This window comes from Lissotriton helveticus, chromosome 6 (assembly GCF_964261635.1).
Source record: "Lissotriton helveticus chromosome 6, aLisHel1.1, whole genome shotgun sequence".
NCBI lineage: Eukaryota > Metazoa > Chordata > Amphibia > Caudata > Salamandridae > Lissotriton > Lissotriton helveticus.
The window spans coordinates 121,304,845-121,329,232 of NC_136067.1; positions in this window are offsets into that span (position 1 = coordinate 121,304,845).

Genomic DNA, 24,388 nt, shown 5'->3' on the forward strand with positions numbered 1-24,388 from the left:
CAGTCCGGTTTTATCCCCCAGCGTAATACTGCTCTCAATCTTCGCCGTCTGCATGGCGTCATCGCGAGGGCGGGATCTCTTCGTGAGTCGGCCATCTTGGTTTCTCTTGATGCTTCGATGGCCTTTGACACGGTTGAGTGGCCGTATTTGTGGGCCACCCTCGCCAAGTTCGGTTTTGGCCCTAAATTCATCACCTGGGTTAAACTCCTGTATGAACAGCCGCTTGCGCAGGTGGTGGTTAATGGCAGAGCCTCGGCGCCCTTCGCCCTCGGGCGTGGCACGAGGCAGGGCTGTCCTTTGTCGCCGTTGTTCTTTGCGCTTGCGCTTGAACCGCTGGCCGCCTGGCTTCGGTGGGAACCCTCTCTAAAAGGTATTCGTTGGTCTCCGGATTTTGAAGACCGAGTCTCTCTCTATGCCGATGACATCCTGTTATATCTGACGTCCCCCCGCAAATCGCTGGGAGTTCTCATTGACGTATTGCGCTCTTTTGGCCGCAACTCCGGGTTGGTTATCAATTGGTCTAAATCCTGTATCTTTCCGCTTACTAGTGACCCTCTTTCTCTGCCCCGAATATGTCCGATTCCGGTCTGCACTGATGGTTTCAAATATTTGGGGATTTATATTTCACTTGACCCTGTGCTGCGTTATGATCGGAATTTGCTGCCTCCGCTCGCTCGGCTCCGGTCGGACGTTGCGGCGTGGTGTAATCTGCCCCTATCCCCCTTGGGACGTGCGGCATTGTTCAAAATGATGTCCCTCCCCCGGTTCTTGTATGCCGTCCAAAACACGCTAGATTTGGTGCCGGCTGACTATTTTCGTGAAATAGAGTGCCTCCAGAGGAAGCTGGTGGGGGCTGGTCGGCCCCGTATAGCATTGGCCAAACTCACGCTACCCTGGTATGACGGGGGCATCGCGTTACCTGACATACGACGATACTATTGGGCATCCAAGTTGAGTGCCGTGAACCATGCTATGTATGGTCCTGTCCCGAATCCGGCTTTTGAAATGGACCGATGGCTTTTACCTGGGGGGGATTACTATAGGGCATTTTACTCTAGGAGTGCTAGGAGGAACTTGACGGGTCCCACGGCAGTGGCGGTGCGGGTTTGGAGCAGCGCGACCGCGGCTACCGGGTGGACAGATAGGCTTACCAGGGCGACCCCTTTATTTGCTGCGGAGAGGCTGGGTGAACTATGGACGTCAAAGGGGTTCGATAGATGGGATCTCATCGGGATTAGTAAATTGAGCGATCTTTGGGTTAAGGATAGAATGAAGACCTTTGCGGAACTACAGCAGGAGTATGGTCTGCATGACTCGGAATTTTTTCGATATCTTCAGGTTCGCCACGCCGTTGGGTCGGTTTTTCCGGCCGGTTCTGATATTCCGGAGAGTTCCCCCCTGGAGGATAGGGTGCTGGACGGTCATGTTCCGGACAGCACTATTTCTCTTATTTATAAAAAACTCATTAATGTTCGATCGGACTTGCTGGTCCATTTGCGTGACGCCTGGACTGCCGATGGGCTGGAGCTAGACGATGAAGATTGGCAGGCTGCGGTGTCCTCTCCTAAAGAGGTCGCGATTCCGGCGCGCTTGCGACTTGTTCAGCTGAAAGTCCTGCACCGTGTCTATGTCACTGGTCCTCGACTTATGCGTATGGGTTTTTCTGATGATGGACTGTGTCGGCGGGGTTGTGGTATGCTTGCTACTTTCCTTCACATTGTATGGGAGTGCCCAGTGGTTGAGTCCTTCTGGAGGGGAGTGCATGAAGTGATGAATGAAGTCACGAATGTTCGACTGATACCTGAACCTAGGTGCTGTCTCTTGAATGTGTGGGAACCGACCGACTGTAATGTCGCTCAGACTCAATGGGTGACTCTAGGCAACATGATCGCAAAGAGGGACATTGTGCAGTTATGGGGGTCTCATAGGGCTCCCTTGGTCTCTGGATGGGAAGACAACATGGACTGGTGCATGTTCAGAGAGAAAATTGTCTACCTTTCCCGTGGCAGGCCCCAAAAGTGGGGTAGGATATGGAACCAGTGGAATGCATTCCGTGGGGACATCTGTGTACCCCCCTTCATAGATCCCCCTGACACTCCTTGTTCCCCTTGACTGTACACTCCGGCTCCCACATGTACAGATTTATCGATATTTTCACCGGCTCTGGGCTCCCGTTCTGTCCCTCCCTCCCTTTCTTTTTCCTGTCCTGTACCATCTCCTGTCTCCCTTATTGTTTCCTGACCGCCTCCTCCTGCCACACACGAAACGACCATTATGATCGGAGTGCAGCCTTGTTTCTTTTGTTGTTTGAATGTTATAAAATGAAACCGCCCGTATCCTGTCGTTTGGAACTTAACGATCTTCTTACCGTGGCTGCCGGACCCCTGGTTGTCGGCTGATGAGCTGTGTATTATGTTATACCTTGTGATGTTTTCCTGGCCGGCCGGTAGGGTTGTAGGCGAGAATCTGTACTTCCATAATTTTGCTAATAAAGGTTTTTTCAACAAAAAAAAAAAAAACTGGCCCAACTGGCGGGTGGAATTACTAGGCTTATAAATAGAAATAAATCCTCCACTAAGCCGATTGGGCCACCATTAGAGATTTATAGAGTTCAGGCCAGGGGTGCGGTGATGTATGGAGGCGAACTCTGGGGCCACATGTGCAAACGTGAACTAGTGGCAACAGAGAACACATTTATCAGGCAGCTATTATTACTACCCCCTAGTACTCCCCTGCTGCCAATGAGGCTTGATTTGGGTCTGAAACCTCTTGATGAAGAACTGGGTGTTAGGCCCCTAACCTTTTGGTGCAGGATATGGACCACACCAGAGCTAGTTAATTAGAGCTGCAGGAAATTCTGACCCTCCCAAATGTGGGGAAAATCCCCTGGTTTAATTACATAAAAAATGAATTAGGGCGATTAGGACTAGCTTCCCTATGGACAGATCCACTGACATCCTGCACCAGGGTATCACGGAAACACTTGGTCACACTGTACTACGAAAGTAAACTTGCGGGACACACACATAAAATACAGATTTGGGCACCCTGACTGAATCATTTTTAAAGGCCAAGGACATGTATAAGTTTGAACCAGTCCTAGATATTATATTCCCAACTACCACCAGGAAACTGTACCTACAATGGAGGTATGTCAGTTTGCCTATTCGAGCCGATACCAGTAAATGGTCTGAGTCCTCCCCGAGTCACTGTCCCGGGTGCAAATTAGAGCAGGAAACTGAGCTGCACATACTGTTCTTTTGCGTGCTTACGCGCGGGCAAGGAGGCATTGGATTGTCCCGGCCTGCAAAAATTTAGGGTTCTCTCACTGCTTGCAGGCATATAGGGTTTTTAAAACTGATTTATCTGGTATGATTGTTTTTGCCGTAGCCAAATACCTAGAAAGCATATGGCATAAGAGAAGACATCTACTAACTAGGGATGCAGGATAACTGTTAGAGTGGGAATATGTGTTGGTTTTATAATGCCTTGCAGACGTTTGTTTTTAATGTATTATTTTATTCTATTATGCTTTTTTGTATCTTTTATGGCAACATTTTGTCGAAATAAAGATTGAAAGAAAGAAGAATCAAAATTGGCTTTTTTTTGCAACCATTTTGATTGGCCTTTTGTTGCCCAATCAGAATAGATGCCGTCCCAGAATGAATGGGTTAGCAGAAGGTGGTAGAAGGGAGGAGGGAGGGTCAGCTGGTCATTAGAAATCGTGCTGAGGTCAGTGCCCTGCAGGGCACTGCATAAACCTTTTTTTCCTAGTCTGTAGTTTTTCTGTGCAGCAACACAAATCTCATTCTAATATAGAAACATACGGTAAAATGTAATAAGCAAATTGACACCAAATGACTATAATACAGTAAGGGGAACTGGAGATATGATTTTTTACAGAATTAAGAGGGGAAAGATTCAAGAAAAAGTAAGGCGTTAATCAGTAGTCACTATTCGCAGATGACTGGGCCCCGGGCACGATTTCAGGCTGACCGCGATGGAGCATGGGTCAGATATGGCAAGCAGATTTGTACCAGTCAAATATTGTACCTTGGTACATATGGCCTCATACACAAAGTTGCAGTTACTCTTTTGTGAAAGTTTACTATTTTTTGGGCATTCACAAACTATGACTTTAATTTTACTAATAGTACGCAGTACGCAGTCATAGCGGAAAACTCTGCACATAAAAAGATAGGACAGGCCTATACTTTTATGAGTGCAAAAGTTCTGCCTGACAATCCTGATGAATTTTGGGTGGAATAACGTGGTGATCATAAAACGTGTGCTTGGTTCTAATCACTACCTGCCTTTATTATGTCATCCCTCTTGACTGGTGAATACCACTCAGATGGAGCATTAAGCATGCCTGCCTGGGAGCCCTCCACATTTTCCTTCCTGTCCCAGCTTGTTTCATAAGGATGTTCCAAGCCCATCTTTCATCGTGACCATAATCAACAGTAGTTTGGAAGGCAGAAAGAGGATCAGGCAACCTGTGAGCAAGGTTTAGACATTAAGAACAAATCCCAAATATTCCACTATTACATGCAACCCTTATCAGTAGAGAGGTTTTTTGGAAGTGGTTTATTCCTGTGTGGTGACATTTATGGCCCATTAAGAACTCTGATATAGGAGTATACTTTGTGGTTGTTACTTTCCATAGGTAGTTTTTGGTCAGTTACTCCAAACCTTGTCATTTTCCTCATGGTGCTCCAGTATTAACAGAATTGACAACACCTTGTCAACCACCAGACAAAGGGCCTCATTCAGAGTTTTTAGACAGGATACTCCATCACAAATGCAGCAAATCATCCTGTCCACCTCATCCTCAATCCACCTGCTGCTTTTAGAGATTGACGGACCACAGACAGAGCCTCAATTGACTTAGTCGACGGAAAGCTTCTCAGTTGGGCCGTTAGAGAAAGGACATTACACAGCCTGCCCTATTTATTTAGGGTGGGTGGAGTAATGTCCATTTTCTGTCACCGCCAGGAAAATCATGGCAGTGAGGGAGAGAAAAAAAATGACACCCACGCTCTGGGAGAAAAATACCCATGATGGGGCGGGGTCATTAGTATTTTTTGTTTCTCACAACAAATTCCCACTTTGGGAGTTTGTTTCTGAAAAATAAAAACATTGGAAAAGTTTGGTGAAAAGTCGTCAAAATCGATGGTGGCCATTTAGCAAACATTTTGTACTTTGAAATGAACATTGTGATTGCAGTTCCTTTCAGTGTACACAGATGACTGCCGAATTCGTGCCGAGTCTGGTGGCTCAGTGGAATAATGCAGCCACTGCAGGAGCCTGTGTTCTGAGGTCGCAGGTTCAAATCCTGGCCTTTCATTCATTTGGGGTCGATAAAATAAGTACCATTGAGTTGGTAACAATAAACATCTGTTATTCAGCGCCAAGATTCCCTGTCAGGGGTGAACTTGCGCTTTACAAATACATGTTATGTTATCTCGACATTTGGCGGATGATAGTCCATCAGGGTGGTGGAGGGAATGTCCTCTGCCACTCTGACAGATCAAGTACTTTCCTCCAACCCTGAACCAGGCCCAGAGCAGAATATGGATCTTTGTATTGAGCCCAATAGCCTAAAACGTATTGCCAATACTAGACTTTATCCAATGATGAAGCACTTGTACTCTGTCCCTCAGTGTATTTAATGTTATATTTCCACACTGTATTGCTGCTGTGATCACACGTACACTGAGCGCTCTGAATGATTTGAGAAATTAATGCAATTTTGTCATTTTTTGATTAGCAAATGCATAATAATTATATATTAATGGTCTGTAATATTTAATTATTATATTAGGATGCTGAAAACATAATTACAGAACTAAACCGTCTTCACGAAATAGGCTAATTGCTGTACAATGAATTACCATGTCTTTCTGGTTAGATCGCTCTACTGCACCTGAATAAATTGTTTTAAACACCCTGTAAAGTTATAATTCCCAATGGGCATTGTTGCCCTAAATGTCACTCTTAGTCCTAGCAGTATTCATGCTGAATCTGTGCAGCCCCTTGGAGAAAAGCAGGATAGAAAACAGTGGGATAGTTTTTGGTCCATAGCTCCATCCTGCTCTGTTCCACTCCTGTAGTTCTAAATCTTGGGCCCACTGTGATGACCTCTCCTCTCATATTACCTTTTGTCCGCTTTGTCCTTCTCTTGTAGCCTTGCAATGTCAGTGTTGGTGGATGGAGCATTGTGGGAGGTGTAGAAGTCAGTGTTGCTGCCTCCCCGAAAGACGCCAGTGGTACCAAACTCTCACCCTTATCTCACATCTGCCTTCTTCTCTCGTTGCAGGCGCTCAAGTGCTAGATTCACAACAAGCATACAGGAAGAAACAATGGATGTAGGGGACTTTGGATATTGCACACTCCTGCTCTCACCTGTATCACAGCTTTGCATCTTCTGCCTCTCTGTCTGCAGAAATATGTTACTTGCTCATGCAGGTGCTACAATGACAATGGAACGTAAGCATTTGCTGCACCTATCAATCCTACTGCCTCCTGTTCAGGATCTTCTCTTTACCCATGCATGAACTACGCATAGGAAATATAGGGTTATTTTGTTTAATCAAGGCTTTAGTACTTCATTGCGTCCTATTTCATCTTCCTCACCATTACAAATGAGAAGCGAAACGTCACCATTTCATGACAACCCTAAATTGCATAACTAGAATTAGACAAAAGTATCTCTTTCCTTTCTCTAGTCCTACCCTTTAACTAATAACATCCAAGGCACCCCCTGTAAAATTCTAACATCATAGAACTCAGCATCATCATCATGGGTTTTGATGAAAGTGCCCAGAGAAGGATCCTTGTAAAGAGAGATGACGACAAAGGGGGCTGGAGCAAGAAAACCAGGACTTGGAAGAATGAAGATTACTGGAAAGTAATTGGAATGAAATTGAAAAAGTGAAGTACATCCACATGAGTGGATATGAATCCGGGGTCAGCCATGGGGATAGGATTATATAATAACTTCTATAAACAGAAATATCAGATTGTTAACTATGGAAACATTGATTATCCATACTATTCAAAGAATCAATCAAGTGTTTATAAAGCATGCTACTCACCCGTGCGGGTCTCAAGGCACTGGGGGCGGGGTGGGGGGACAGCTCCATGTCAGTCGAAGAGCCAGGTCTTGAGACTCTTTCTGAAGGTTTTCAGAGTGGAGGAGCGTCTGATGTTGACTGGGAGCTCTTAGATGCGACGTAGGAGAAGGCTCTTCCACCTGCTCAGGTTCTGCGTATGCAAGGGGTTTCTGCTAGGGCCAGGTCCTCTTGGGTACGTGGAAGGAGACTCTATCGTTTAGGTATTTGGGTCCGATGTTGTGGAGGGATTTGTAGGTGTGGGTGAGTAGCTTGAAGGTTACTCTATTCTTGATGGGGAGCCAGTGGAGGTCTCATAGGTGCGGGGTCATGTGCTTGTGTGTGGGGTTCCGATGATGAGTCTGGGCGTGGTGTTCTGGATGGTTTGGAGCTTGTGTAGCTGGGTTTTGTTGATTCCGGCCTAGAGGGATTGCCATAGTCCAGTCTGCTTGTTATGAGTGTGCGGGTGATGGTCTTTCTGCATTTGTGGGAAATCCACTTGAAGGACTTTTGGAGGATGCAGAGAGAATTGCAGCAGATGAGGTAACGGCGTTGATCTACTGGGTCATGGTGAGGGAAGAGTCCAGGATGATGCCGAGGTTCCTGGCATGGTCTGTCGGCGTGGGTGGGTTTCCGAGAGGAGGGGGCCACAGGAGCTGTCCCACGCCATGGGGGAGTGTCCAAGGACAAGGACCTCGGTCTTCTCCAAGTTCAGCTTCAGGCAGCTGTCGCTCATCCAGGCTGCGACGTCTTTCATTCCTTCTTGGAAGCTGAGTCTGGTGTCTTCGAGGTTCTTCATGAGGGAGAGGATGAGCTGGGTGTCATTGTACTATTGACATTTACTCTACCTATCTATCCTTTGTTTAGCTGTCTTGCTTGTCTCATATTTTCCAAGAAATATCATAACAAAAATACATACATATATAGGGACTTTCGATCAACATCCTTTCTCCACTGGTCTGTTCAGATACCACTCAAATTGTGCTCCCGCCCACCACAGCACAAAGTATAGGTCTATAGACCAGGTCCCTTTACCCATTGGAGAGTTCTTTTGCATTGAGTGATATATAAAATAAAATTCAATGCAAACAGGTTAAGATTAAAGTGGAGTTCTATGTATGTCTTAGACTAATAAAAAAACAACTGTTTTAAAATGAAAAGACCACTGAAATTCAACAGTTATATATAATTGACAAAACTATAACTTGCAATGCTGTAGATTTCAGATGTCCTCAAGGATGTAATACATAAGGTCATGACCAGTGTATCATAGTAGTGCGAAGGTTGTGTGTGGCGGCGGTTTGCCACAGGGCTTGGCCTAAAGGCCGGCCATCCGCCCAGTCCACCATGGGTAGTTAACCCTTGGTCCTGCACAGACTTTGGCTGTGCATGGGAGTAAATTTGACAAAAGGTCGGAGCTGTCCCCCCATGGATAACAAAGCGGCCTTACACGCCTACCTCACCTGTTTTTTTACATTTTTTATATTCCTGCATGTCTCCTGCGGGGGGCACTCTTGCTTCCATGGAACACCCTTGGGACCAAAAGACACAATAAACCTTTTAATTTTGTGCCCAGGGAGTGTCCCTCTGAGACCCCCACAAGGACTATTGGGTAATACTAACCTTAACCTGCTGCCCACTCACATCCTTTTTATATTTATTTTTCAGCAAGTCCTGTAATGGTGGCCTTAAAATGTTCATCATTTTCACCAACCAATGACATCGATTGGTTCTTTGGGTGTTTTGCAGGACGGGCAATCAGATTCTTTTTTTGTAATAATTTTCCCATGGAACTCCTGTTGCAACAGTTATAACTATTTTAATGCCTCAATTTCTCTCAAATGGCCTAACAGGTTTAAACTAAATTACAAAAAGCATGCTTTCTGACTAAAGATCTTACTTTCCGCCAAATTTGGTGTGTCTGGTAAGCATTTTTTTTCTGTATGGCACTTCAATTTTCCCTATGGGAATTGCACTGGTAAAACAGTATTTTGTGACCCCATCTTTTTCTTAGCCCCTGCTTGATGGATCACATCAAAATTTTCAAGGATGGAGCTGAGGTGAATCTTTTTTAGGAAACCTTTGTGAAGATTCATCGAATAGTGCCAAAATAATTAGCAAAACAATAAATGCTATGCCTATAGAAACTTTGACTATGTATGAATAAAAGATTATTTCATCAGAAATCTTTATTGTGTTGCTCCACTGACTTTGTCATTTTGCTTCTTTCTACCATACCTTACACTATAGGCGAATGGGTTTTAATATAAATGACTGTAATATTTGCCATATATATAGTGTTACCCAAAAAAATTTGCTTAGCATAGAATATGATTGAACACTTAAATTTACCAGCGCGTGCTAGCACTAGAATGCCCTCAAAATTAATTCATAGCAATTACGTTTTTTAATGAATGTTAACAACCTGATTATTTCCCCAAGAATGATTATAAAAATATATGAGCTTTTTCTCAACCATCTCCATCGATTAGGCTGCTCAGTTGTTTGTCTAATAATACCCCCTTCAACAACAGCACACAGGATTGATCAATGGGTAAGCCCACTTCTATAACGGAGTATGTTTACCTTAGAAAGCTTGATTACAATTTCTTTAACAACCATTTAAATAGTCACAGCTGAGGCTAGCTATCCAAAGGCACTTGTGTTTAACAGTGAATGCTAGAATCTAGATATATTAGGCATTAGGTTGTTATCAATTACTTCGATAAAATTGAGAAATCTATTGAAATTTATCATTTTGACTCAAGGACAGGGATCTGCCAAAGGGTGTTATCCATCATGCAATTGTGGATGACTGAATCAAGGAATCAAAATACTTGCAGTACTCTGTTTTTTACTCTGCAACATATGTTCCTTGGTAGATATAGATATATAAAACAGATTGTCGATCACCAGTAGGTAGTTATTGTTAGGACCTAGTTTCCATAGGAAAAACTTTTTTTCGTTTTGCTAACAACTTTGGTGCCATTTGCTGAATTGTCACGGAATTCTGAAAGCTCTTTTGCCACTCTTTTTAGCTGCGGCTTGAAAGTTTCAGGTTTATTCCTCAAGTAAGGGCCGAGAAAAAGGGGGTTCCTAAAAACATTTTCCTTATGCAATTTCACATAGAGGTTTAGAACACAACTACAGCCCAAACCACTGAACTGAATTGCAACAAATTTGGCAAAAAGATAGATCTTAGAGCAGAAAGAGTGCTTTTTATAAGTTGGTGTAAATCTGTTCAGTAATTATTAAGTAATTTAAAAAGATTATGTATATCTACGGACAAGGAGAGTCACTGGATCCAACAGATCTCATTGTGAGACCTAATTGACTGTCCCCACTACAACCAGGAACTCGACCTTGGTCCCAAGAAAAATGTTAAAAAAACACCAGAGGGCAGATTAGAAACACCCTGACCTCCTATGCCTGGTAGTGGGGCCAAAAACATTTTTTTTTAATTTTGCCACAAATTTGCAGTCTCCTGAACTTGTTTTTTTTTTCTTTTTGCACCTAGGTCTGTCCTGTAACTTTGTATTCTTAGGGAATATATGTATGCTGTATAGCTATGACGTATAGCTCTTGCTGCACATATTCCTGAGTGAGCGTCTTCTTCCTTACGGAGTGAGAAGTAATTGATGTTTCTTTTGATTGAGATATATATATTTATTTATATCCAGCAGTCGCCTCACTAGCGACATATTTACATTTTTCCTTGCTATTTTTTTGCTTTTTATTCATATTTTATTAATATGAATTTTTACAATTAATTATGAACAAGAATCAATTTCAAAATATTTCACGTAATTGTAGTTGTAATTATTATTCTTTGTCACATTCAATACTAGTGTAGCATTAAGGATTGTAGGTTACATTCAGAGGTGCTGTCATTAAGCTTCATGTTCCAGATCTAATTCACGGCAACAGGCATGACCATTAACAGTCCAACAACATAGAATACAATTCGTAGAAAAATGAATAGAGTTTCATTATAACATGGCTTTATGATATATTATCTTAAAGTCTGTTCATCGTTAGTGATTATAAAATAGCTCAACTTGTACTGCTTTATGGATATCTATTTTTATATTGAAATAGCATTAATTTTATCCAGTATTTGCGGAATTTGCTCATATTATATGTTTACATTAAATTGCAGAAATTTGCACATTGCATTTTGCACATATCGTATGTTTACATCTATTAACGCATATTTGCACAAGTTCCCGTTTTGGTAATCAATTTTCACAAAAGAGGTTCCCTAATGCGTTATTCAACATCATGACAAGTAGAGAATTAATCACACAAAGTCACATTGTTTTTAGGACTGTTATTATATTATATATACATCGTTGGTTTTAATATTCACGTCTAGAGCGGTGAAAGAGATATAGTATTCATAAGTAGCAATTGTTATGCGCATTTATGCCTGTATATAGTTTGCTGATATATTATGGTTTTAATCAGCGTATTTTTTACTGATCTGGATCATTTCAATCTGTGAATTTATTCGTAGTACATGATTTATGATGTTCATCAATGACAGAAAGATTGAATTGCCTCTGTTTAATGCATCAATTGCCGATATACATGTAGTATTTCTTTCTTGTTTATTGTCACATGGTGTTCACCTAAGCATATAGAAAAAAAATGGCATAAGAGTGCAGGACTATCGGGTTGGACCTCTACATGGCGGCGGAAAGGGTGACTTATAAAGCAAGGGGCTGCCCCAAAAAGTTCCGCAGAGTGTGGGCCAAATGGAGACAATATCATGGATTGGAGGGAGGGGTACCAGGGGTAGGTGCCTAGGGGATTGGAGTGGGGGGAGACCGCTACTGTAAGATGACGAGTGTACTGATGATAATACGGAGCCCTGGGTGCGGGGACAGGGGGACCAGGATTGGAGGGGGGAATTCAGGAAATAGGAAATGTTGTTAGGTGTCAGGGGAGGGTGGGACGGGGGGAGGGGAAGCCGTAAACCGAGTTGCACGAGTATTTCAAGTCCCTACTGCGAACGAAGCCAGAAGTGTCTGAAGGGACCGATTCCGTGGCACAGGCACGGGTTTGAGTTAAAAGTGTACAGTTGGGGGGGTGGGAGGGTTGGGGTTTAAAAGTTGACAACAAAAAATAAAAGCAGAAATTTCGAGTATCTGGGAGGCTTAACCGGGTCATTGTGAAAATGCCTGCTACGGAGGGCTGATATTTGCCGCCCGACCTCCGGGGTGTGGGCTGAATGGCCGTGTGAACCTACATAATTGTTAAGCGCTTTCTAACATGAATGAGCTGTGGGGCTCCAATGTATGGTGAACTTTGCTGTGTTTCTGCAATAAAAATAATTTATAAAAAAAAAAAAAGATTGCAGGACTATCTGTGAGCAAGGGCAACTGCCCAAAACGCGTCAGACCGTGAGCTCTGTCAACTTTTTTGAAATAAACAACATCTTTGCCTGAAATTTGGGATTTGTAGTGGTCTCTGTTCGCCAAGCCGGTATATATATATATCAAAACAATACCCTTACGGGCATAGAGTGATGCATAAATTATGCAAAAAAAGAAGCAGAGAACTCTGGGTAGTTCTCACGTTTAGGTGGAGAGCAGCTCCAGTATAGAGCACTCTCAACACCAGTGACACTCTACATTTGCTCACCTCAAATGTCTGCTCTTTTATCAAAGTCTTTAAGCATAGGATTAGCACAGTGCTATGTATGCCGAGCCGTAAAATGACCAAACCCTTTTACCACTACCGGCACAGTATTACAGCTTTGGGTTGGTAAAATACCATCCAAGCCAACCTGAAATGAATAAAACCAACCCCTGACACATGTTTTGTTCTCATTAGCGTTATTCAGAGAGGGATAGCTTTGTCCTGACACAAGGGAGCACCGAGTATAAAGTCAAAACAATACCCTTCCAGGCATAGAGTGACGCATACATTATGCAAAATAAGAAGCAAAGAACTCTGTGTAGTTCTCAAGTTTAGGTGGAAAGCAGATCTAGTGTAGAGCACTCTCAACACCAGCAACACTCCAAATTTGCTCACCTCAAATGTCTGCTTTTCTATCAAAGTTTTAAAGCATAGTGCCATCCACGCTGATATAGAAAGGCAAAAAGTATTTTGCCATATCCACAGAAAAGTCTTTAAGCATACTATTAGCACAGTGCTATTCATGCTGAGATGTAAAATGACCAAAGCCTTTTACCACTCCAGGAGCAGTATTGTAGCTTTGGATTGGTACCACAGTAATACTTATTATTCCTGGAGAATTGTTCAGTTTAAATTAATCAGATTCTGAATAAAAATACAGAAATTCATACTATCAACATCATATTTCATTGTTCAGTGTATGTATTCACACGGCAATCCTACTGGTATGTCTAATTCAGTTCAGGTGGCAAAATAGTGTTGTATGACACGGTATGGTTGTGGGCGCCCAAATACATATGTAGACACACTTCCATTTCACAGTATACCATCAAACATTCTGTCCGAGTTGGCATGTGAATTCATACTCAGTCCAGTCTCTACAGTTTTAAAATGTATCCTCCACATCAAGGGGCATCTTGCAAGGACCATCACTGAGTTCTGCTAGCTGTGTAATGCACATTATTATTTTTATTATTAATGAGGTTTTGTAGAGGGCATGGCTACTGTAACTGGGCTTTCCCAGCGCTAAATGTTTCAATGCATATCTGTCCGAGGAATTTATTCCTTGTACATCTCAAAATAGCCAGGTTTTTAACAACTTTCGAAAGAAAGAGAGAGATTTGCAGGCTCTCAAGAAGATTGGCAGGGTGTTCCACAGCTTGGGGCCCAGGTAGGAATAAGACCAGCCTCCTGGATGTGTTCTCCTTACTCCTGGGACTGGGGAAAGATTTATGTAGCAGGTGCTCAGGGTGTGGTTCTGCTTATAATTCTGCACCATACATCTCAAGTATTGGGTACCGGAGTTTGCCAAGAGTTTGTACACATAACTCAAAGTTTTTAAATGAATGTATTCATTTCTCAATTAGAAGCCAATGGCCAACCTGTAGGAGTATAGCAGAAGAAGTATGTTTGGGGGAGTGAAGTAGTAGTCTCTGTGCTGCATTCTGGACTATCGGAAGGCACCCCAGAATGCATTAGTGCCCCAGTGATGCCTAAGTAGAGGATTTTTCCATAATACAATCTGGAAATAATCAATGCTTGGATTACTGTTCTCTGAGCCGATGCAGGGAGACAGCCAAGGATTTTCGTTAGCCGCCTCAAAACTCCGAAGGAACACTCCGAAGCAAGTGGCAGCTAATCAATAGTATCTCACATCAAAATGCCCAAGATTGTATGTACAGCTAAATCTATACAAAATTAAGCAAGAGGTTCCCAATTCCACCCGCTCGTCCATTTCATCACTTCAGGAAAATGCCCATTACCAAAATATATTGCAGGATTTTAACAGATTTACAATGTGAGCCTCACCCAATGTAAACAGCGAGCTCTTCTTCCATATTGAGGACTGCAGGATACTTGGTTTATAATTCTAATTCAGTTGTATCACTCTATCACATCCTCTTCTACATATACCAAAGAATAGCAACAAATTGCAATTAGAGTTTTGGCTCTCAGAGAAATGTCTTGCAACAGGATTAGTAAAATCTCTGTTTTCAATAGCTCTAATATGTTCACTACCTTCTTAGCAGTAAAAATAGTGCTGCCCACATAGCTTAGGTTACAGGAACTCAGTAGTATAGAGACACCGTGGTCTGAGGTGCATGTAGGTGACTTACGTATCAATTTCGTCTGACCACATATCTTTTTATACCTTTCTACAATAACACTGTTTTTGCAGGCCTTGCTCCTGCTACATTTGGCAAATGCCTTGACGCACTGAACCAAGAAAAAACATTGATATTTTTCACAAAATGGTGGTTAAAGACATAAAAGATGTAGCCCTATAGAAAACGATTCAGAGCAACCTAAGTTGGTCCCAAAGAAGACATATTAAACAACTGCAGGATGACACAAATATACTCATCGAATCTTCTGATAAGAGTGGAAATATAATGATTTTGTGGATTTCTGCAATCAGAGAGGAGGCTTAATGCCAACTCCTCACTGTGAGAGTGTTTTCAGTAGGGCCCACAGTAACTGCTGCAAACGTGTGTAGGCATAATCCCTGGAAATCTTTACCATATTGGTCAGGGAGAGCCAGGTATCACCCCCACCCACAGCTATTGCCAGGCATAAATGTGTCACCCCAAGACATATTCTTCAGAAAACACTGCACATGTGGAAGAACAGAAGGACTGCACCTGCTGTTTGAGACCTGGGAGGAGACCTGAAAGGCTGGACCTGCTCTAACTTGCATCCAGGGCAAAGTTAGGGCAGTCGGATTCAGTGAGATCAATATGTACCAATTACAGCTGGCTTATTTCAATAAAAATTATATAATTGTGTTTAAGTAATCAATCCGAAATAGCATCCCACTGTTCTATACACATGTAGCCAAAGATTATCACAGTGGACACGTTTGATGCAGACAAGAAATATTTGTCTATATATTTATTTATTGAGTAGCCATGCCCAATTTTCATGGTATGAAATCACACCGAATTCCAAGGTGGTGGAATATGAGAATCCTCCCCAACTGAAAATGATGACCATGTTTGATGTTGTCACGTGGGCTGATGATGCGATCGCTCCAGGCACAAAATCATGTGACACAACTACACCATGCAATGCTTCACCACCTTACGCAGTGCCTGGAAATTTGGCAGCATGCTTCATAAAAACACAAACCTCTGAAACCTCTGAGAACAGTCATGGGTATTCGTGGACTCAACAGTATAGGCTACTCGCCGGTGCCCTTTTATTGGAAGTAACTATGCCATTCTTATTTTACAGAACTAAGATGTGTAGCAGCAGGTTTCAGTCCCCACGCGGCTGTCTTCTCTGCCCGCATTTCTCGTGTTCCCCTCTCTCCTCCAGCGGGGTGCCACACTCCCTGGATTCCCCTTGAGGAGGCTCCTGACAGAGCAGGATCCCCCTACAGCAGCTGGGGCATAGCGCCTGCGGATCCAAACCCTTGGAGAGAGGTTGAGGTTCAGCCCCTCCCCTCGCAACGGCTATGCTCACACAATAACGCTGTTAGGATGTTCGTTTCTCTGCCCATAACTGAAATCTCACCCCCAAAACAGGATTAAAGACTACTCTTACAGCGGCCACTACAATTGTGAATTTGCACCATAATGGCATGAAGTGGCCATCAAAATGAATGAACTAATCTTCATCAGACTCTACCACTGCCACAACAGCGCGACCGAGGTACTGTACCTTTGCTGAACTAACTTTATCTTTTTGTCCCTAGTCCACATATTCTTAACTAGGTCAGTGGATCATGTTATTTTTTTCTTTTTTTTTCATTTTTTTTTTTCAAAATGGCTGCATAAGTTTTTCATCTACTCCAAAATGGTTGATTACAAAACTAGGGCAAAGGGCCTTCCCCACCTACCCACTGGTCACTTCTAAATGGGTCTTCTCTCTAGGTCTACTTTCATTGCAACAGAAATAGGGGCCATATGTATGAAGCTAATTTTTAGTTGCAAACGCTGCGAATCGCAAAAAACAGCGTTTGCAATTAAAAATTCGCTTTTCGGAATGTATGTAGCAAACTTTTATCGCAAAATTAGAACTCGCTAAAATAGCGATTCCTTACATTGCGAGAGGCATAATTCTGTGATTTTGCGTACGATTCCTTATTTTGCAATTACCTCAGTTTGCGAAAATCGCAAATTGGATAATCGCAAATTAAGGAATCACAATGAAATGTATCAAAAATCGCAATTTGCTAATTCTCGAAAATCGCAATTTAGAGAATCGCAAGTACCACCAAGTGGGAGTAGGTGGTAACCAGGTGCAAATTATAAAAGGAGGCCCACAATGCAACTCACTTTTCCCACAATGTTTGGCCTTACGTGATAGCGAGGAGGCTGCGACTCAGAGCTGCTGCACCGAGGAGGAGACGCCAGGAGAGGATATTTTGTGCGCGCATTTCCATCTTCCATCTTCCAGCGCACAGAGGAGGACATCTACACACACTACAGACTGGATGAAGAGAGTATCCTTGACTTAATTGAGGAACTCAAACACGTCCTTGAACACCCCACAGGCAGGACACAATCCATCCCCACCCACATCCAGGTCCTGTGCTCCCTGCACCTCTTGGCAACAGGCAGTTTCCAGGGGGTGATAGCCACAGCAGGAGGGGTTTCACAAAGTGCTCTTTCGCGCTTTTGCCATGCATTCCTTGATGCCATGGTACAGAGGATGCCCCACCACATTTACTTCCCAAGCACCCCACATGCACTGCACCAGACCAAACAGGACTTTTATCAAATTGCCCAATTTCCCCGATGTCATCGGATGCGTAGATGGGACGCACGTTGCAATATCCCCCATCCCACAATGAGTACGTGTTTAGGAATCGTAAATCTTACCATTCCCTGAACATACAGGTGGTGTGTGATGCTAAACACATCATCACGGACATTGTTGCGAAATACCCTGGCAGCACGCACGACTCATACATCTTCCGCCACAGTGGGATACACCGTAGACTCACTAATGGGGAGTTTGGCGAGAGCTATCTACTAGGTAAATGCATTTGAACAGTGGACGCACTTGTTAAGGATAGCATGTGCAGGACAGTGTATAAACCTATACCTTCCTCCCCTCAGGTGACAGTGTGTATGCGGTTCGTGACTTTATACTAACGCCCTACCTCAATCCAGCCAATGCAGCACAGCGGCGGTACAACAGCGCACACATTGCAACAAGAGGCACCATTGAGAGGACATTTGGGATTCTCAAAAGCAGATTTAGGTGCATACACAAGAGTGGAGGGGCACTGCAATACAGCCCAGAAACCTGTTGCAAGATAGTGGTCGCATGTGCCATCTTGCACAACATCGCCACCAGGAAAGGCACACCGGTGAAGGTCAGTGAATCTGACACATCAGATGTAGAGGGCCCAGCTCCAGGACGCATGCCTGCCGGTTTAGCTGGTGCAGCTGCTGGGCGCCAGAGGCGGGATGAGATTACGCGCAACTATTTTTAGGTAAGAGAAAATGACACAATGCTAAATTACAGTTGTCAGACTGTTTTTATTCCTTCACATCAGGATTGTTAACGTCACACAGTCTGAGTGAAAAACAATGTCCTTCATAATGTCCAGCACATGTTAATGCACAGTGCAAGTATCCCTTCATGGGCAAGTGTCCATGCGCAGTGGTTAGCTGCACCCATCCTGTGGTCCCATGTATGTGTCCTTACAAGCGGCGCTGGCAGGAGGAAGCTCCTGTTTGGGGATGCATAGTGCCTCCTTCACTTGTTTCAGTCGTTCTACTGTTACATCCATTACAGCGCCTATCCATGGTTGCTGGGAGGTGGTGCTGCTCTGTACTGATAGGCCATCCTCATCAGTTGGAGTCAGGACTCCTGGCCCTGTAGTGCAGATTGCGCGCAGCTCATCTACAGCCGTAGAGATTTGGAGCAGGGCCCTTGCCATGTCCTGGTTGTTGTGCGCCACCTCGCGCTGCATGCAGATGCTGCGTCTAGCTAGAATGTTGTTGGAAGAGGCCAGGCGGTTCACTGCACGTGTGTAGAGGTCCAGGCGCTGCATCTTCCTACGCCTGGCTGCACGGTCAGCCCTGAGTTCGCCACAGAGTGCCTCCATGGCACATGTCATGCTCCTGTAGCCTGCCCTGACTTCCCTTTGTAGTGACTTAATATTTTTTGCTTGCAGGCGCTGTACCTGCAACATGTTCAACTCAAGCCCGGCAAACACGGACCCATCCCCAGGATCTGCAGCACTTGTGGCAGCACGGAACCTGCGCCTGTTTTGGACTTCAGGCATTGGCTCTGCACGGTGGCTCTGTTGTGGTTCTGGCTGTGTGTTATCAGTTTGGCCATCGGCATCAGTGTCTTGGCCCTCGTCCTCCAAAGGGGGTAGTGGTCTCACAACAATCCTCCTGCGGCGCTTGGGGGGGTTCACTGGACTAGCCTCGTCCTCACTTTCATCCTCCTGCGCAGCTGCTGGTCTGGTAGGGGAATTGCCCTGTCTCCCACTGCCTGTTTTCTGATTTGCAGTAGATGCTGTGGACGTAAAAGCATACATTTATTTTCTATTCTGACTAGCACTTGACAATAATTAAATCTCACTATTTGGGATTACATGTATCTTGTTTTTCACTTTCCTGATGCGCACATGCATTTGGGGACTGGCTGGGTGTAAATGTACGAATGTAATGTGCATGTGATGACATCTCCCAGAAGGCATTGCAGTGTGTGTTTGTGTACCTGCACTGGATTACTACTTTCATCCTGCCCCAGGGTCCCTGTTGGGTGCGTGGGGGTAGTTGGGTAGGGGTCAGGGGTGTGATGGCATGCCTCTTACCTTGTCCTGGTCCTGGGGGGTTGGAGCTGTCAGCCACACCCATGACGCTCTCAGGAAGTAGTGCTGCCTCCAGAAGTTCCTCCAAAGGTGTGGAGTCAGTGGAGGTCCCTGCACCAGTCTTCCTTGCTTGCTCCAACCTGGTAGCCACCTTCTCTTTGGAGTGCTGGCGCATGTTGTACAAGCGCTTGCGCAGGTCCTCCACACTCCTATGTGTCACCCCAACAGCATTCACCTTTTATTGGATGTCTGCCCATATGCGTCTCTTCCGTGTCTCAGGCACCCTCAGAGATTTCTTTCCAAACAGCAGCTCATGGCTTGTAACCATTTCCTGTATGAGGACTTCCAACTCTGCTTCTGAAAACTTTTGTTTTCTCTTCCTCTGGTTTTCAGCCTGCTGCTGCTGGGGGGTATCCTGGCTGGGCATGTCTCCTGTGTCCTGCATTTTCCAAATCCACTACAGTGTTCCCTCTCCAACACTCCTTCACTCTGTGAATCAGAAATGCAGGTGCAGCATGGGTAGTCACACTTTCTGGTTGTGATGTCATCAAGCTGCACCTGAGTTTTAGATTAGCAGATTTGCGAAATTCGCAATTTTGCGAGTTTTTCCGTTAAGGAATCGCAAAATTGCGATTTTTTTACTTGAAAAATCGCTATTGGTAGAATTGCAAAAATAGCGATTTTTAAGGAATCGCAATTTTTTTGCGATTTCCTACATACATACCAGTTAGCGATTCTGAAATAGCGATTTCTTAAAAATCGCTATTACAGAATCGCTAACTGGGACCTTGATACATATGGCCCTAGGACTCTAGTTGATTGGACAGCGAAATAGGACTTCTCTAGCTCCCCCTCATCTCCCCATCAGTTTGATGGTCAGTAATACAGGAAGACCCCGACTAAGGAGTCGGCCGTCTTAGACTGCCTTAACCATATTATTCCAACCCTGATTTACCTTAGCCTCAACCAGCTACCGACAGTTCCTCTACCCCACCTCACGTCAGACTTTCTGACACACTTTCCATACACACTCAGACGCCCTTCCTAACACGCCTACTCGCTGGGCATATTACCAAACCCACAGGCACACAAACCTACCTCAGCACATAATAAATTAGTCACCACCTCAGTTGCTAATCTTCACCCTCCCCTGCCCTCCCTCCTTCTCATACCTCAGAAAAAAAAGAAAAAACACATCCTCCCTCGCCTAACCACCTAACTCCCATACACAGGTCTCCACTTTTCCCTCTTGACTCCCATAGACCCATGTTCTGACTCATTCTTCTGCACATAATATAGTAGTCATAGCAGGTTTTGTTAATTTCTTCCTCGCCTACACCCCCGCCATCCCTAACTACTCGCACCAGAACCCTCGGAACCCACCTGTGCCCTTACACACTAATATGCCTTTCCCACACATTCCTACACCCTACTCTTAGCGCACAACATGGAACTCTCAGACACACACACTTACAACATTATTTATTCCCCCCAAACTCTCAAAAAAGTCTGCCAAACGCTTCAAGCATAATTTTTTTAAATCACACCCAGAAATTCCCTTCACTGACCCCTATTTCTCTTTACACAACGGGCTCACAGCCACTGATATTATTTTCTACACCAAAGGTAGAGCCCAATGGAGGAAAGCATTCCTAGCCTTACTCTCAATATTTTTCACTAGGTAATCCACTCATGGTCTAGTGCTCTCTATTGCACCATCCCAACTATTCCAAGCAACTGCAACCATCACCATTTACAATAACAGAATAATACTCATTCAATCCACGGACCGTAGTTTGAATCTACTGGATAACATCTTCCCCATTATTAAAGCACAAGGGCCTCATTTATGAAAAGTGACGCATCGCTGCATGAAACAGCGACGCGTCACTTTTCACTGCGTTCTCCCTGCGACACTAACGATGCGTCATATTTACAGTATGACGTATCATGTCGCAAGGAGTAACAGATGCGTATTTCTGCCATATCTGTACACGCAAAAGTGACGCATTGCTGGAGTGTGTCACAAAAGTGACGCAACTCCAGCAATGCATCCTTTCACATGGGGCAAGCCCCATGTTGATAGTGCCTGCGTCAATCTTACGCCTGCCAGGAGGCAGGAGTAAGATTTTGACACATTAGCGGCCAAGAAATGGCGCAGTGAAATCTTATAGATTTCACTGCGTCACTTCTATGACTCTTTCTTGCATCAAAACGCCCCCCCTTACATACATTATACCTGGCGCAGGTATAATGTGGCGCAGGGGTTTACAAAGTGACGCATCTACCTAGATGTGTCACTTTGTAAATATGGCTCAACAAGGCGCATTTTTTACTGCACTGGTTCTTCACAAAAAGTGACGCACCAGTGGCGTAAAAGTGACGCAAAGCCTCATAAATGAGACCCCAAGTGTCTAATCCCCATACCTCTACCCGATCCACTTCCACCCCCAATACACAAGATGTCACAGCTCCTACCCCCTCTGTCACCCTCCTCCCCCTCTCACCCGCCCACCACGGATTTCGTATCCATACGCCTCCTCCAATATAACTACCCCTCCCACCAACACACCTCCCTTCACTTCACCTAACCCTCACACTCGAACTCCATCCTGTATGACTGAACCAACAAGTGCACCCCCTACTGAATCTGAACCCCCTTTGGATACGATCATAGCTCCCCCCTCCTCTAGCTTCTCCCCCTTCATAACCATCTCTCCCCTACCTCAGCATTGCCTCACAATCACACCCCTAACTCACACTTCCCCCTCTCCAGTACGGTAACAAATCAAGCACCTACAATAGTAGCTGATCCCCCTCCGGGTAAGATCATAGCTCCCCCCTCTAACATCACCCCCCTTTAACCTTATCTCCTCCCTCATCATCCCTGCTCCACAATATCACCCTTAACACGGACTCCCCCATGCCAGCCAACCCCCTCTCAGTTTACTTGTTTGCACATAACAGGACACCCCACCACCACCAACTCAATAACATTCCAACACTCACAAACCCAGCTTCAGAACACACACCGCTCCTAATCACACCTCCCATACCCATTCACCTGCCAGCCACACCAACAACTCAGACATCTACATCAACTATTCTCTCATCCACATATGCAACACTGCCTCCTATTCTACTCATTCCTGCACCAGACCTCACACCTAACCAGGTCTCTGCGCATTCATCCACACCCATATACCAGACACCTACCCCAGTCATAATCGCTCCAAACACCAGACTGGATGAGATAATGTCCGCACTGCACCAAACTAAAGAGGAACTACAAGCTCTTAAAGAGGTGATTTCGAGTCAACCAGGGCGCTCCAGATCCTCAGGAACCTTTTTATCAAGCAAGCTCCCTACTCACCTCCGACTCACCCCCAAACATACTCTATCCTGCTGGAAATCTATTCCATCCCGTAATTCTGCAACCTGCCCAATGCAAAGCATCAACCCTTTTTCGGAGAATGACCTACACTCTCTTCTACACTCCTACAAACCAGCTCTTACAATCCCCATATCTCCCGCACACATGCCCATCCCTACTATCCTCCCCAACCCTCACAGGTCATCCACATATAACAATAGAGGAATCATTGACAATAATCTTAGAAGAGTCACACTCATTCAGGATCCCTCCTCTTCCCCCATCACACCCCGTCCTAAATGCACACTCCTGAATTGTAGATCAGCCTCTAGACACACAGCTGACATAGCTGACCTCATTATCGAACAGGACTTGGACCTTATAATGCTAACCGAAACCTGGCTAACAAAATCTTCCTCGCCACTCATTGACGTTCTAGTATCCCCTAATTATGACATCATCAGATTGGACAAGACTGGTAAGACAGGACGTGGAATCACATGTATACATCGTAGCAACATCTCCGTAAACAGAGCCATATCCCCAGTATTCCCCTCCTGTTAATACATATGCCTTGGCATTAACAGCAACGGCAATCCTCTATGCTCTTTACACATTATCTATCATCCACCAGGCGACAACCTCACCTTCACCGAACAGCTCATGGATATGGTTACATCGAACTCCGGAAGTAAAAACACACAAATATTCCTTGGCGATTTCAATCTCCATTGGAACGACCACAGCAACTCAGTGGTCAACAGTCTCAAAAACTTCCTTGACCATCTAAGCCCCACCCAAATTTGCAACAGCCCTTCTCACAATAAAGGCTCAATCTTGGATTTAATAATCTCCACAGGTGATTCCATTCAGCTTGACTCGATCCAACCCTGTTCAATCCGCAAAACCAAAGGTTTGGAAAAGGGACCTGAAAAAACTCAACCCTAACACATTACCCTCCTCCTGTTACAATCTTCTTCTGCCCCATGCCGGCTCCTCCAATGTACATGATCTCACCAACCACTACCTAAACTCTATGACCTCGATAATTAATGAGGTTGCTCCACTTTAACTAAAGAGAGTCTCCTCGAAAGTCTCTAAACCCTGGTACAATGGTCTACTTAATGAAGAAAGACGCTCTCTGAGAACCTCGGAACGCAATTGAAGATCAGTCCCATCCGCTAAGCACCTCAAAATTCTAAGGAAAAAAAGAAATGCATACTACAGAAAGATCAAACTTCTTCAGCCTCCAACTAGACCAAGCAAGAAACCGGCTAAAAAAACACAATCTAAGGATGAACCACAACGAGTACAAGACACAGCTCGTCTACAACGACTTGTGAAGAATTCTCCACCTTCTTTAATCTAAAGACTGATAACATCAAGAAAGATCTCCTCAATGACCTAAGCTTACACTCTATTCACCACATCACTACTTCCCCCCTTATCCCAACTTCGGCACACCAAGCCCCTGCAAAG